This window comes from Mobula hypostoma, chromosome 26 (assembly GCF_963921235.1).
Source record: "Mobula hypostoma chromosome 26, sMobHyp1.1, whole genome shotgun sequence".
In the NCBI taxonomy this organism is placed as follows: domain Eukaryota; kingdom Metazoa; phylum Chordata; class Chondrichthyes; order Myliobatiformes; family Myliobatidae; genus Mobula; species Mobula hypostoma.
Genome location: NC_086122.1, coordinates 3,256,577 through 3,268,972, shown reverse-complemented (window position 1 = coordinate 3,268,972; position 12,396 = coordinate 3,256,577). Strand labels below are relative to the sequence as shown.

Sequence of the window (12,396 nt, the reverse complement as noted above, 5' to 3'; positions counted from 1 at the left end):
GTGACCTAACTTGCGAATTTTAGGTAATTAGGTAACTTGAAGTGAGAAATAGTTTCCTTTGGTAATGGAAATGAAGACTAAGGGACTATAGTTTTAAGAACACAGGTAGACCTGCTCAAGAATGGTGTCAGGAAGCAATTTTCATACAAGGAGTAATGAAAATTTGGAGCTCTCTCCCCTGAAAAGTTGTTGAGGCTGGGAATCAATTTTAAATTCTGTGATTGCCAGTTTATGCATCAGCATAATGGGCCGCGACCCCCTGCCCTGTAAACATGAAGAACTCAGTTTGGTACATGGAGCTGGAGTACAGCTAAACCATGGCACCCAGAGAATGAGCTATTGAGATATATATCCCAGAGCTAAACTTCAGCGGTATAGGAATGAAAACTTATACTGAATCTAGAACATTTAGCCCTCAATTGTCTCTGTCATCTCCTGGTAGTGGTGTGCATGGACCCCTGGCAAATGTCAAGCTGTAACTGGAGAAGCTAAGCACTGTGGTCAACAATCACAAGACAGCATACCCTGACACCTTCCCAATCATTACAGGAGACTTCAACCATGCCAGCTTGATGAAATCTCTGACAAACTACAGCTAACATGTCACCCCTTCAATCACTGTTAAAAGGACACTTACCCTAGCATTCCTCACTCACATTTGGCAAGTCAGATCTTCCCAATGTACAGGCAAGGACTAAGGACCACAGCACTGGTTGTGAGGACTGGGGTCGAGGAGGGTAGAGGAGCATTTGCAGCACTGCTTTGGAATGCACCGTATCAGGCCAGAAGACACAGGAGCAGAGTTAGGCCATTCGGCCCATCCTGTTTGGGGATTAATTTCCGATCTGAATGAATATGCCACAGCTGTTACTGGCTTCACCGAGACCCATGTGGATGAGTGTGTGCTTTCAAGAACAAACTGAGTTCTCCCAAAGCAGAAGCAGAAGCAGAAACAGAAAATTTGCATTCTGCTATGAGCTGCTTCTCTGCTGTTCAAAGTTGGCAATTCAGAATCCGACAAGAAGTCCAGCTAGTCAGTATAGAAGGCCATCATGAGAGCAAAGAGGCAACTCCATGTGGAGTTAGAGAAACAATTGGATACATGGCAGTTGTGGCAGGGTTTGGCATTACTCCCTATAAGACAAAACCTAACAGCGTTAGTGGCAATAATGCTTCACTCCCTGATGAGCCCAGCGCCTTTTATGAATGATTAGAAAGGGACAATAATATTACACCCATGAAAATCCCTACAACATACAACCCCGTGGTTTCTGCTATAGAGGGCAACGTCAGAACATCCTTGAAGAGGGTGAACCTTCACAAGTCATTTGGCCCCCACAGAGTACCTGGCTAGCTGCTGAAAACCTGTACCATTCAACTGGACATCTATAACCTCTCATTGGCTGAACAATGACATGGACTGCTGCAATTTGCTTACTTCCACAAAGGACAACAACGGATACAATTTCACTGGCTCTCCACTCTGACCTGGAGCACCTAGGCAACAGCGAAACATATGCCAGGCCTCTGTTTATTGATTACAGCTTGATATTCCCTCATGGTTAATCACCAAGCTTCTAAACTGAGGTATCTATACCTCCATCTGCAACTGGGTTTTCGATTTCCTCACTGGGAGACCACAGTCAGTATGGATTAGTGATAACATCTCCTCTTTGCTGACAGTCCTCACTGGCGCACCTCAGGGATGCATGCTTAGCCCACTGCTCTACTCTCTCCACACTCATGACTGTGTGGCTAAGCACAGCTCAAAAACCAACTGTAAATTTGCTGTTGATGGTAAAATCTCAGATGATACTGAGAAGGGTTACAGCAGTGAGATCGATTGGCTGGTTGCGTGATGTTGCAATGACAATATTGCACTGAGTTCCATTGAGACCAAGGGTCTGATTGTGTACTTGAGCAGGGGAAGCTGGGTGATCACATACCAGTCCTCACTGAGGGGTCAGCAGTGGAAAGCGTGAGCAGCATTAAGCTCCTGGATACAAATATTTCTTAAGATCTGTCCAATCCAGCACTATATAAACATGAAGAAGGCATGCCAGTGAATTAACTTTGTTTGAAGTTTGATCGGATTTGGTGTGCTACCTAAAATTTGAGCAAATTTGAGATGTATTCTGATTGGTTGCATCTGAAAACCCTAATACACAAGATTGCAAGAGGCTGCAAAGGGTTGTAATCTCAGCTAATGCTGTCAGGGGCACAAATCTACTTACTCTTGAGGACATGTTCAAAAGGCAGCAGCTATCAGTAAAGAGCCCCAAATCCGGGACATGCTCTCTTCTCATTACTACCAACACATACTCAACAATTCAAATTTCTGAATGTTTTCTTATGATTTATTTTCTCTGCACCATTTATTTATTTTGTAATTTATGTAATTTTATGAATTGGAATGTATTGTTGCTGCAAATCAACAAATTTTAAGTCATATGTCACTGATACTCATTCTGATACTACTATGCAATCGCACCATGTTCGGTCATTGGCAAAATAATAAAAGCTGTCATTGACACAGTTAACAAGAAACACTTGCTCTGGCCTAATGCCCAGTGTGGGTTTTATCAGGAATACTCTGCTCCAGACATCATCACAGTTGGTTCAACCTTGAGCTAAAAAGCAAAATTCTAGAGGTGAAATGAGAGTGACTGTACTTGATATTAAAGCAGGACTTAACTGAACATGTATCAAAGGCACACTGGAAAAAGTGAAATCAATGTGAGTCAAAGGGAAAACGCTCCATCTGTACCAATACAAAGGAAGGTGGCTGAGGTTGTTAGTAGCTGGTTGTCCCAGTCCCAGGATATCACTACATAACTTCTCTAGGATTGTGTCGTAGGCCCAGTCTGTGGATGTCACTACACAACTTCCTTAGGATTGTGTCGTAGGCCCAGTTGCTTGCACAATAGAACCCTTCCATCATAAGGTCAGAAGGAGGGATGATTGCCCAGTCATAGACACAAGAGATACTGCAGATGCTGGAAATCTTAAGCAACACACACAAATTGTTAGAGAAATTTAGCAGGTTTGGCAATATCCATGGAAGGAAATAAACAGTTGATGTTTTGGGCTGAGATACTTCACCATGATTGGAAAGGAAGGGGACAGAAGTCAGGATAAAGGGAGGGGAAGGAGTACTAGCTGGCAGGTGATTTGTGAGGGGGTAAGTGAGGGCGGGGGTAGGTTGAAGTAAGAAGGTGGAAGGGGATAGGTGGAGGAGGTAAAGGACTGACAGAAGGAGAGAAGACCATGGAATAAAGGGAAAGAGTAGGGCAATCAGACGGAGGGGGAGGAGAAGAGCAGGGATGAGAAATGTAGTTCATTACATGACACCCAATCCAGAATTGCCATTCCCCAAGTGGGCTCAACCACAAGCTGCTCTAAAAAGCCATTTTGGTGGCCTTCTATAAATTCCCTCCATCAGGATACAACACCAAATAGATAATTTACCCACATATTGAACTCCCCCATGATTATCACAACATTGCCCTTTTTACATGACATTTCCATCTCCCTTTGTAATTTGTAGCCCACATCTTGGCTACTGTTTGGAGGCTTGCATATAACTCCCATTAGAGTCTTTTTACCCCTGCAGTTTCTGAACTCTACCCACAAAGATTCTATATCTTCCAATCCTATGTCACCTCTTTCCAGGGATTTGATTTCATTTTCTACCAATACAGACACACCCTCCCCTCTGCCTACCTGCTGGTCCTTTTGATATAATTTTTTATCCTGAGATGATACACTACCAAATATGATCAACCCAGAGATGCTCACAACATCATAACATCATACCTGCCAATATCTAACTGATAAGATCATCTGCCTTATTCCCTACATTGTGTGCATTCAAATATAAACCCTTCAGCATTCATTGCCTTTTTTAATGTTGGTGCCCTTGTTACACTTTAACTCATCCCATTGAAGGCAATTCTTTCCTACCTTTTGCCTCTCCTTCCACTGTGTCTAGTTGAGCACCAACTGCCAAATCCTCAGCCCTATCACTTATTAGGTACACCTATACACTTGCTCATTAATGCAAATATCTAATCAGCCAATCATGAGGCAGCAATTCAATGCAAAAAAAGCATGCAGACATGGTCAAGAGGTTCATTTGTTGTTCAGACCAAACATCAGAATGGGGAAGAAATGTGATCTAAGTGACTGACTATGGAATGATTGTTGGTGCCAGATAGGGTGGTTTGAGTATCTCAGAAACTGCTGATCTCCTGGGATTTGCACACATAAAAACTCTAGTTTACAGAGAGTGGTATGAAAAAGAATACAGTGAGCAGTTGTTCTATGGGCAAAATGCCTTGTTAGTGAGAGAGGTCAGCAGAGAATGGCCAGACTGCTTCAAGCTGAAAGAAAAGAGAGTAACACAAACAAACATGCATTATAACTGCAGCGTGCAGAAGACCATCTTTGAAGGTACAACACATCAGACCTTGAAGTGAATGGGCTACAGCAGCAGAAAACCATGAACATACACTCAGTAACCACTTCATTAGTTTGTAGGAGGTACCTAATAAAGTGGCCACTAAGTTTATGTATATTCTACCCTGATTAGACCTCTAAAAATGCACCATCTCACATTAATCAGAATTAAATTCCATCTGCCATTGCTCTGCTCATCTTACTGGATAATCATTGTGTAGGAATATCCTCCTTGCTCTCATGTGTTCCTAAATGTCAAGTGATCAGCATTTTACCATACTTCACCCATTTTTTTGTACACCATACTAGGCAACTTTACATGGTACATGGAGCTTAGAAAAATAGAGGGTATGGGTAACCCTAGGTAATTTCTAAAGTAAGTACGTGTTCAGCACAGCATTGTGGGCCGAAGGGCCTGTATTGTGTTGAAGATTTTCTGTGTTTCTACATCTCTAACTTTACATTTTTCCTTCTGTTATGCCCATTTATTTAAAATTGTTGAAATCTCCCTGAAGCCTCTCTGTACCTTCCTCTTAGCTGTGTATCATCAGAAAACTTGAAAACATTTGATCCCCACAAATTGATCTACTGTTCTGATCAATAGCTGAACTCCCAGTACTAATCCATGCACCAGCTCTGCCCACCACAACTGGACAGGAAACTTATTTCGTGTGAGTAAGCCAGTCTCTTGGGTTTAACCTTGACCTCCAATGGTGTCTGTGTGAACTCTCTGTGTGGGATTCCTCCAGGTGATCTGGCTTCTTCCGAGAATCCCATGATTTTAACAAACAGGTTCACCCAAATAGATTCTCACAGTGGTGACTAGGGATATACAAGACAGTGTCACAGCACCAGCATTTCAATCTTCCTCACGAAATATCACCTTCAACAAGGTCCTATCTAGAACGTCATTAATCTACAAGGTAAGCATAATCTCTATGCTGCAGTGAAAACCATCCGAGCCTCAGCAATCTCTTTACATTGATATATAGCGTATGAGGACCAAATCCCCATCCACTCCTTCACTGAATGGTCTTAAGGAATGGGCCTCACACTTAAGCCTGATTTATACTTCTGCCTATATTGATACATCAGTCCAGAAGGGTGGCATTTCAGGGATGCCGGGCTGTCTGGAGCACATCGGTGTGTTGACACAGCTCATCAGGGAGGCCAGAGAGAATAAGGGCAACCTGTCAGTGTTGTGGCTCGACCTGGCAAATGCATATGGCTCCATTCCGCACAAGCTGGTGCAGCTCACACTGACCAAATATCACGTCCCCAGCAGAATCAGAGACCTTATTGCTGATTATTACAGCAACTTCAGGATGAGGGTCTCTTCAGGAGCAATTACATCAAGCTGGCACAAGCTGGAGATCGGCATCATCACAGGGTGCACTATCTCAGTGACACTGTTCTCCCTAGCCATGAACATGCTCACTAAGTCTGCTGAACCAGAGTGCAGAGGGCCCAGAATGAATTCTGCTCAACGGCGACCACCTATCAGGGCATTCATGGATGACCTCACAGTCACCACAGAATCAGTCCCAGGCTGCCGGTGGATTCTGCAAGGGCTGGAAAAGCTGGTGGAGTGGGCCCGGATGCATTTCAAACCTGCCAAATCAAGATTGATGGTGCTGAGGAAAGAGAAGGTGGAGAACAAGTTCTGGTTCAGCATCGCAGGCACAGCATCCCAACCATCACAGAAAAGCCAGTAAAGAGCTTAGGCAAAGTTTTTGACAGCTCTTTAAGGGACACGACATCCATTCAGGCAACCTGCACCGAGTTGGATGGCTGGCTGAAATCTGTGGACAAGTCTAGCCTACCTGGGAAGTTTAAAGCCTGGGTGTATCAGCATGGCATTCTTCCCAGAATCCTGTGGCCCCTCCTCGTCTATGCAGTTCCGATCTCGACAGTCGAAACCTTAGAGAGGAGGGTTAGCAACCACCTCAGGAGATGGCTGGGGCTGCCAAAGAGCCTGAGCAGCATCGCACTCTATGGACACCACAACAAACTGCGACTGCCCTTCAAATCCTTGGAGGAAGAATTCAAGGTAACAAGAGCCAGAGAAGTGCTACAGTATAGGGACTCAAGTGACCCGAAGGTGGCTAGAGCAGGGATCCAAGTAAGTACTAGCAGGAAGTGGAGGGCAGAGGAAGCTGTTCAGGAGGCAGAGGCGAGGCTGCATCACAGGAGGCTGGTGGGAGTGGTCACACAAGGCTGAGCTGGGCTAGGATCCTTTCCAATTCCCCAAATGGACACCAGAGGGAAGGAAAGGTGTCGTCTAGTTCAGGAGGAGGTGAGAGCAGTAGTGGAGGAGACGAGAACCTGCAAGGCGGTGGGAATGAAGCAACAGGGCGCTTGGACAAGATGGGAGAATGCGGTTGAGAGGAAAGTGACCTGGGCTGATCTTTGGAAAGCCGAACCACACCGCATCCAATTTCTCATCCAGGAAGTGTACGATGTGCTTCCAAGCCCATCAAACCTGCACACATGGAGCAAGGCAGAGTCATCTGCGTGCCCACTGTGCTCCAAGCGAGGAACCCTGGAGCACATCTTCAGCGGCTGTGCAAGGGCACTTGGTGAGGGACGGTACAGGTGGAGGCATGATCAGGTCCTAAAGACCATCACTGAAGCTGTCAGTGCAGGAGTTGAGTGGGCGAAGCAGTCCCGACCCCACAAGCAGACCATTGCCTTTGTCAGAGCTGGGGAGCAGCCAATACCTGCCAAAAGAACATCTGCAGGCATTCTGACCTCTGCAAGGGACTGGCAGCTGTTGGTGGACCTCAAAGGGCAGCTGAAGTTCCCCAACCATATTGCAGCCGCCACCCTGCGACCAGACATTGTCCTAGTGTCTGAGTCGACTAAGCAAGTAGAGTACTGGTACTGGAGCTGACAGTCCCATGGGAAGATAGCTTGGAGGAGGCCTTTGAAAGGAAGCTCTCCAAGTACGCAGGACTGGTCAGCAACTGTCAGCAGGCTGGATGGAGAGCGAGGTGTCTCCCAGTGGAGGTTGGTTGTAGGGGATTCGTAGCCCATTCTTTAGTTAGAGCCCTCAGCATTTTGGGCATCGAGGGAGAGAGGAAGAGGAGAGCCATCCGCAGTACCACCGATGCAGCAGAGAGGGCCTCAAGATGGCTGTGGCTCAAAAGAGGGGAGCCGTGGAGTCATAAGTAGCTAGCCATCTGGACACAAGCTGGGGTCTGATCAGCCCCAGCTGGGTCACCTGGAGGAGGTTGTATGACGTTGAAAGATCCGTAACACCCAATGATTCCAGGAACATCACTGAAGATGTGTCCAGAAGCATCAATAGATGTATGTACACAACTGAGTTAACTGGATGCCGTAACATATGCAAGTGACTTACACGCATTGTGAGCATTTATACTTGTGTGTTGGTGTGTCTGCATCGCTCTGCAATTCGCGCACATCACGCGTGTGCACACATCTGCCCATTCAAGGCTTCATGGTCATAGTAGTCTTTCTCGGGGTAAACAAGACGCGAGTGTCTTTTTTCGTAAAAGCAAAATGTGTCCTCCATAACTTCGGAGGTCTGTAAAGCTTTATGGAAAGCATTGCAGCCAGAGTTCCTTCCCTGCCCTTCAGTCGCCCAATGGGAAGCTACTGCAGCGTAGGAGGAAATGCAATGCTACCAAGTGGACCAATCACAGCTGTTGCGTTCTGCGTTGCCACGACGCGCAGTTACATTTTGGGAGAGGTACGCGTTGCAGCAACGCAGGCTCTCGCGTAGGGTTCCGCATTGGCTTTGCATAGGGTTTGCGGCGACACAGTACTTACGGCGACGCCTTGACACAGAAGTATAAATCAGGCTTAAACATCCACCACACTGCTCCTCCTGATCCCTGACATCTAGATTCATAATGACACTCAGAGAAAGGCACTTCCCATACTTTGGCAGCTATTTCTCCGTGAAGGCAGGCATAAATGACAAAACTGACTGCTGCTTCAGTGTACAATCAGCCCTCCGTATCTGCGGGGGATTGGTTCCGGGACCCCCTGCAGATATCAAAATTCGCGGATGCTCAAGTCCTTTATATAAAATGGCGCAGTATTTGCATCTAACCTACGCACATCCTCCCGTATACTTTAAATCATCTCTAGATTACTTATAATACCTAATACAATGTAAATACTATGTAAATAGTTGTTACACTGTATTGTTCAGGGAATAATGACAAGAAAAAAAAAGTCTGTACATGTTCAGTACAGACGCAACCATTGTAGCTCTTCTGGGAACGCTGATGCTGCCTCAGTGAAAATAGCGTTCAGCGTCTGTTTTGCAGTGAGCCGGTATAGAGGCAATACGCACGCCGAGCAGCGAGAGTGGCGAAAAGTGAAAATAGCGTTCAGCGTCTGTTTTGCAGTGAGCCGTTATAGAGGCAGCGCGCACGCCATAGCTTTGAACTGCGTGAGATTTTCACTACGATTGACAGTGCTGCAATGATTGCAGAAAAGTATGACTTTCATTTTGAAAGGGCACATAGGTTTAGGGCAGGTTTGCAGGATGCTTTGAGTGCTTACAAAGAACTGTATGATAGAAAAATGCATGAACCTTCCAGTGTGCTCACTGTCTTCCCGATTCTGGTAAGTGAAACTACACTGTACTGTACATACATTATTTCTACTTTATTTAGGCTGTGTATTTATCATATCATTCCTGTTTTTACTATATGTTAGTGTTATTTTAGGTTTTATGTGTTGTTTGGTATGATTTGGTAGGTTATTTTTTGGGCTGGGAACGCTCAAATTTTTTTTCCATATAAATTAATGGTAATTGCTTCTTCGTTTTATGCCATTTCCACTCTACTTTCGGATAGTGGGGGAAATCTGTACAGTATTTTCGATCTGCGGTTGGGTGAATCGGCGGATACGGAGGCCCGGCTGTATAAACACAACTTCAGGCTGACTCACTGTGAGGGGATCCTGGAGTACCCCTATTAACTGTGCTTTTGAAGAGGGAGAGACAGAGTTATTTACCACCGATATGTTGCTTTTGATAAGAGAGAGAGAGAGGGACAAAGATTAACGGTTGGACTGTCACTTTAAGGCATTGATAGTAACTTTGGATTTCTACTGAGTTTGGAGTTGGAGACAGCACCGAGCAGCTCGAAAGTTGCTATGGTGACCGAAGGCAGTGTTATTTAATGGACACTCGATGTTATGATTTTCGGCAAGTTATTGATGTTACTTCCAAGGACTTGTTGCCTGCTCACATTCCTTTACAGACAAAGGAAGGAGGGACTCTTTGAATGGAGGTGATGCTCAGCCTGGTGAAATAAATGGGAGGTCAGATGATACAGACCTCAGACACATGATCCGGACACTGAATGAGCATTGTTGTGCCCGCAGAGAAAGTGGGTTTTTGGAGGATCGATCAGGCGGATCGATCCAAATTGCTATTCCAGCGGTGAAGAAGGGGTTGACTGCTGGGGAGCTGTCTATGTGTCCGCCCTCACCTGGGTGATAGCTCCACTGCAGAAGACCGGTCCCCCTGGTTAAAGTCACAGTCGGTGACTTGTGAAGGATTTTGGCGGATGACGAGAAGACGACGGCATCAGCTCACCTGAAGTCTCAACTCACCCTCTCTCCCTCTCTCCATCACTATTCAACTAAATACCACGAGCTGAACTGAACTGAACTTTGCTCAGCATTGTAAGACTGTACCTTTTTACCCCTAGACTTAAAGAAGCTTGGTTTTCATACATATATTTCCACACTTACTGGTTTACGTACTTATATATATAATCATTGTTAACCTGTGTGATTTATCTTCATTTATATTACTGTATTGTGTAGTTACTAATAAATATTAGTAGTTTATAGCAATACTGGACTCCAAAGTGGTTTCTATTTCTGCTGGTTTCTTTATCCCCGTCAAAAAACAGGACTTCCAACCAGCACTAAGCTCATGCCTTCCTGAGCAACAGTGATTTTTGTATCTTTAGATGTGAACATCCCTACGCTAGACACCTCAGAGGATGGGAAAAGATACACCAACATTATTTCCATGACCTCTTCCAAATCCATGAGGAGGATCGGCAAGGATTATCACATCCTCTCCCTGGCTAATGTCAGCGGCATCAAAGCTCAAATCACACTCAACTAATGGGTGAGTGGGCTACATTATTTCCATATCTGACATCAGACACGAACCCTGGTCCCTGATTTCCATCACAGGCAGAGATTCGCAGGAGAACATCACAAATATTCTGTATGGAGGAAAGTAAAACTTTCCTACCTGGGCTAGAACCAGTCAAAATGGAAGAGCCAAAGCACAAATACGGCCCTTTAGCCCATCCATCAACACCCATTTATACTAACTGCAGTTTTCATGCATCGCACCCCCTCCCGTTCCCAATAACTTCTCCTAGAATATACCACTCACCTACACACTTGGGGCAACATCAGTGGCCAATTCTCCTACCAGCTGCATACACCAGACACTAGACACTAGAATACTACAGCACAGTACAGGCCCTTTGGCCCTCGATGCTGTGCCGACTCATATATTCCTTTAAAAAAAACACACAAAACCCACACTACCCCTTAACCCTCTATTTTTCTTTCATCCATGTGCCTGTCCAAGAGGCTTTTAAATACCCCTAATGTTTTAGCCTCCACCACCATCCCTGGCAAGTCATTCCAGGCACCCACAACCCAGTGTAAAAAAACTTACCCCTGATGTCTCCCCTAAACTTCCCTCCCTTAACTTTGTACATATGCCCTCTTGTGACTTGGGAGGAAAATGGAGTACCCAGAGAAAATCTACACAATTACTTGCAGAATCTACAGAGACGACACTCAAGGTAGAGATTAAACCTAGGTCTCTTGCACTGTAAGGTAGCAGCTCTACTGGCTGCACCACTTTGCAACCATCTGAAACTCTTCCTTTGGTATATCTCACACCGAGCTCTGTTTAACCAATCAACACAATGGTTGGTGACCTAAACTAATTTCAATTTAGGCAATGGATTCATTTTAAAATTGTCTGTTTTCAAATCTAAACCAGGTCTCACTCATCAATAGCCTGATGATTTCCCTCTAATTCCTGAAATCTGTGGAAATATCTATACTCCTCTATCTCAGTTCTCTCGATCACCCTGTGGATAATTGCTTCAACTTGCTGGTTGTGGTTTCAGTTGAAAATGGACCATCAACTTTGAAGTTCACTTCCCTAACCCTGATTGACCATCCCTCTTGCTTTCTTTAAGATATTTTCTCACTTTTAGAGCAAGCCTTTGGTCATTTGTACAACTATGTGGTTCGCCACTCACAGATTTCAAAAGTAGTGTCAGCTACAGGGGAGCTGGGATGCGAGGAATAAGAGTACCAAGATCTACAAGCAACACACATAAAAGTTGCTGGTGAACGCAGCAGGCCAGGCAGCATCTCTAGGAAGAGGTACAGTCGGCATTTCAGGCCGAGACCCATCGTCAGGACTAACTGAAAGAAGAGCTAGAAAGAGATTTGAAGGTGGGAGGGGGACGGGGAGATCCAAAGTGATAGGAGAAGACAGGAGGGGGAGGGATGGAGCCAAGAGCTGGACAGGTGATTGGTAAAAGGGATATGAGAGGATCATGGGACAGGAGGCCTAGGGAGAAAGAAAGGGGGAGGGGTGAAGCTCAGAGGATGGGCAAGGAGTATAGTGAGACAGAGGGAGAAAAAGGAGAGAGAGAAAAAGAATATACACACACACACACACACACACACACACACACACACACACACACACACACACACACACAAATAAATAAATAAATAACAGATGGGGTACAAGGGGGAGGAGGGGCATTAACTGAAGTTAGAGAAGTCAATGTTTGTGCCATCAGGTTGAAGGCTACCCAGACGGAATATAAGGTGTTGTTAAGGTGAATATAACGCTCTGCTCTCCACTCCCTCCGCACCAATCCTAACCTTACT

General features: G+C 45.2%; 1 protein-coding gene across 7 annotated transcripts in view; it reads right to left on the bottom strand.

Moving 5' to 3' along the window:
• Positions 1-12,396, bottom strand: part of LOC134338213 (adhesion G protein-coupled receptor B2-like) — a 1,212,788-nt gene that overhangs the window by 74,423 nt on the left and 1,125,969 nt on the right. The gene's annotated exons all lie outside the window — the stretch shown is intronic.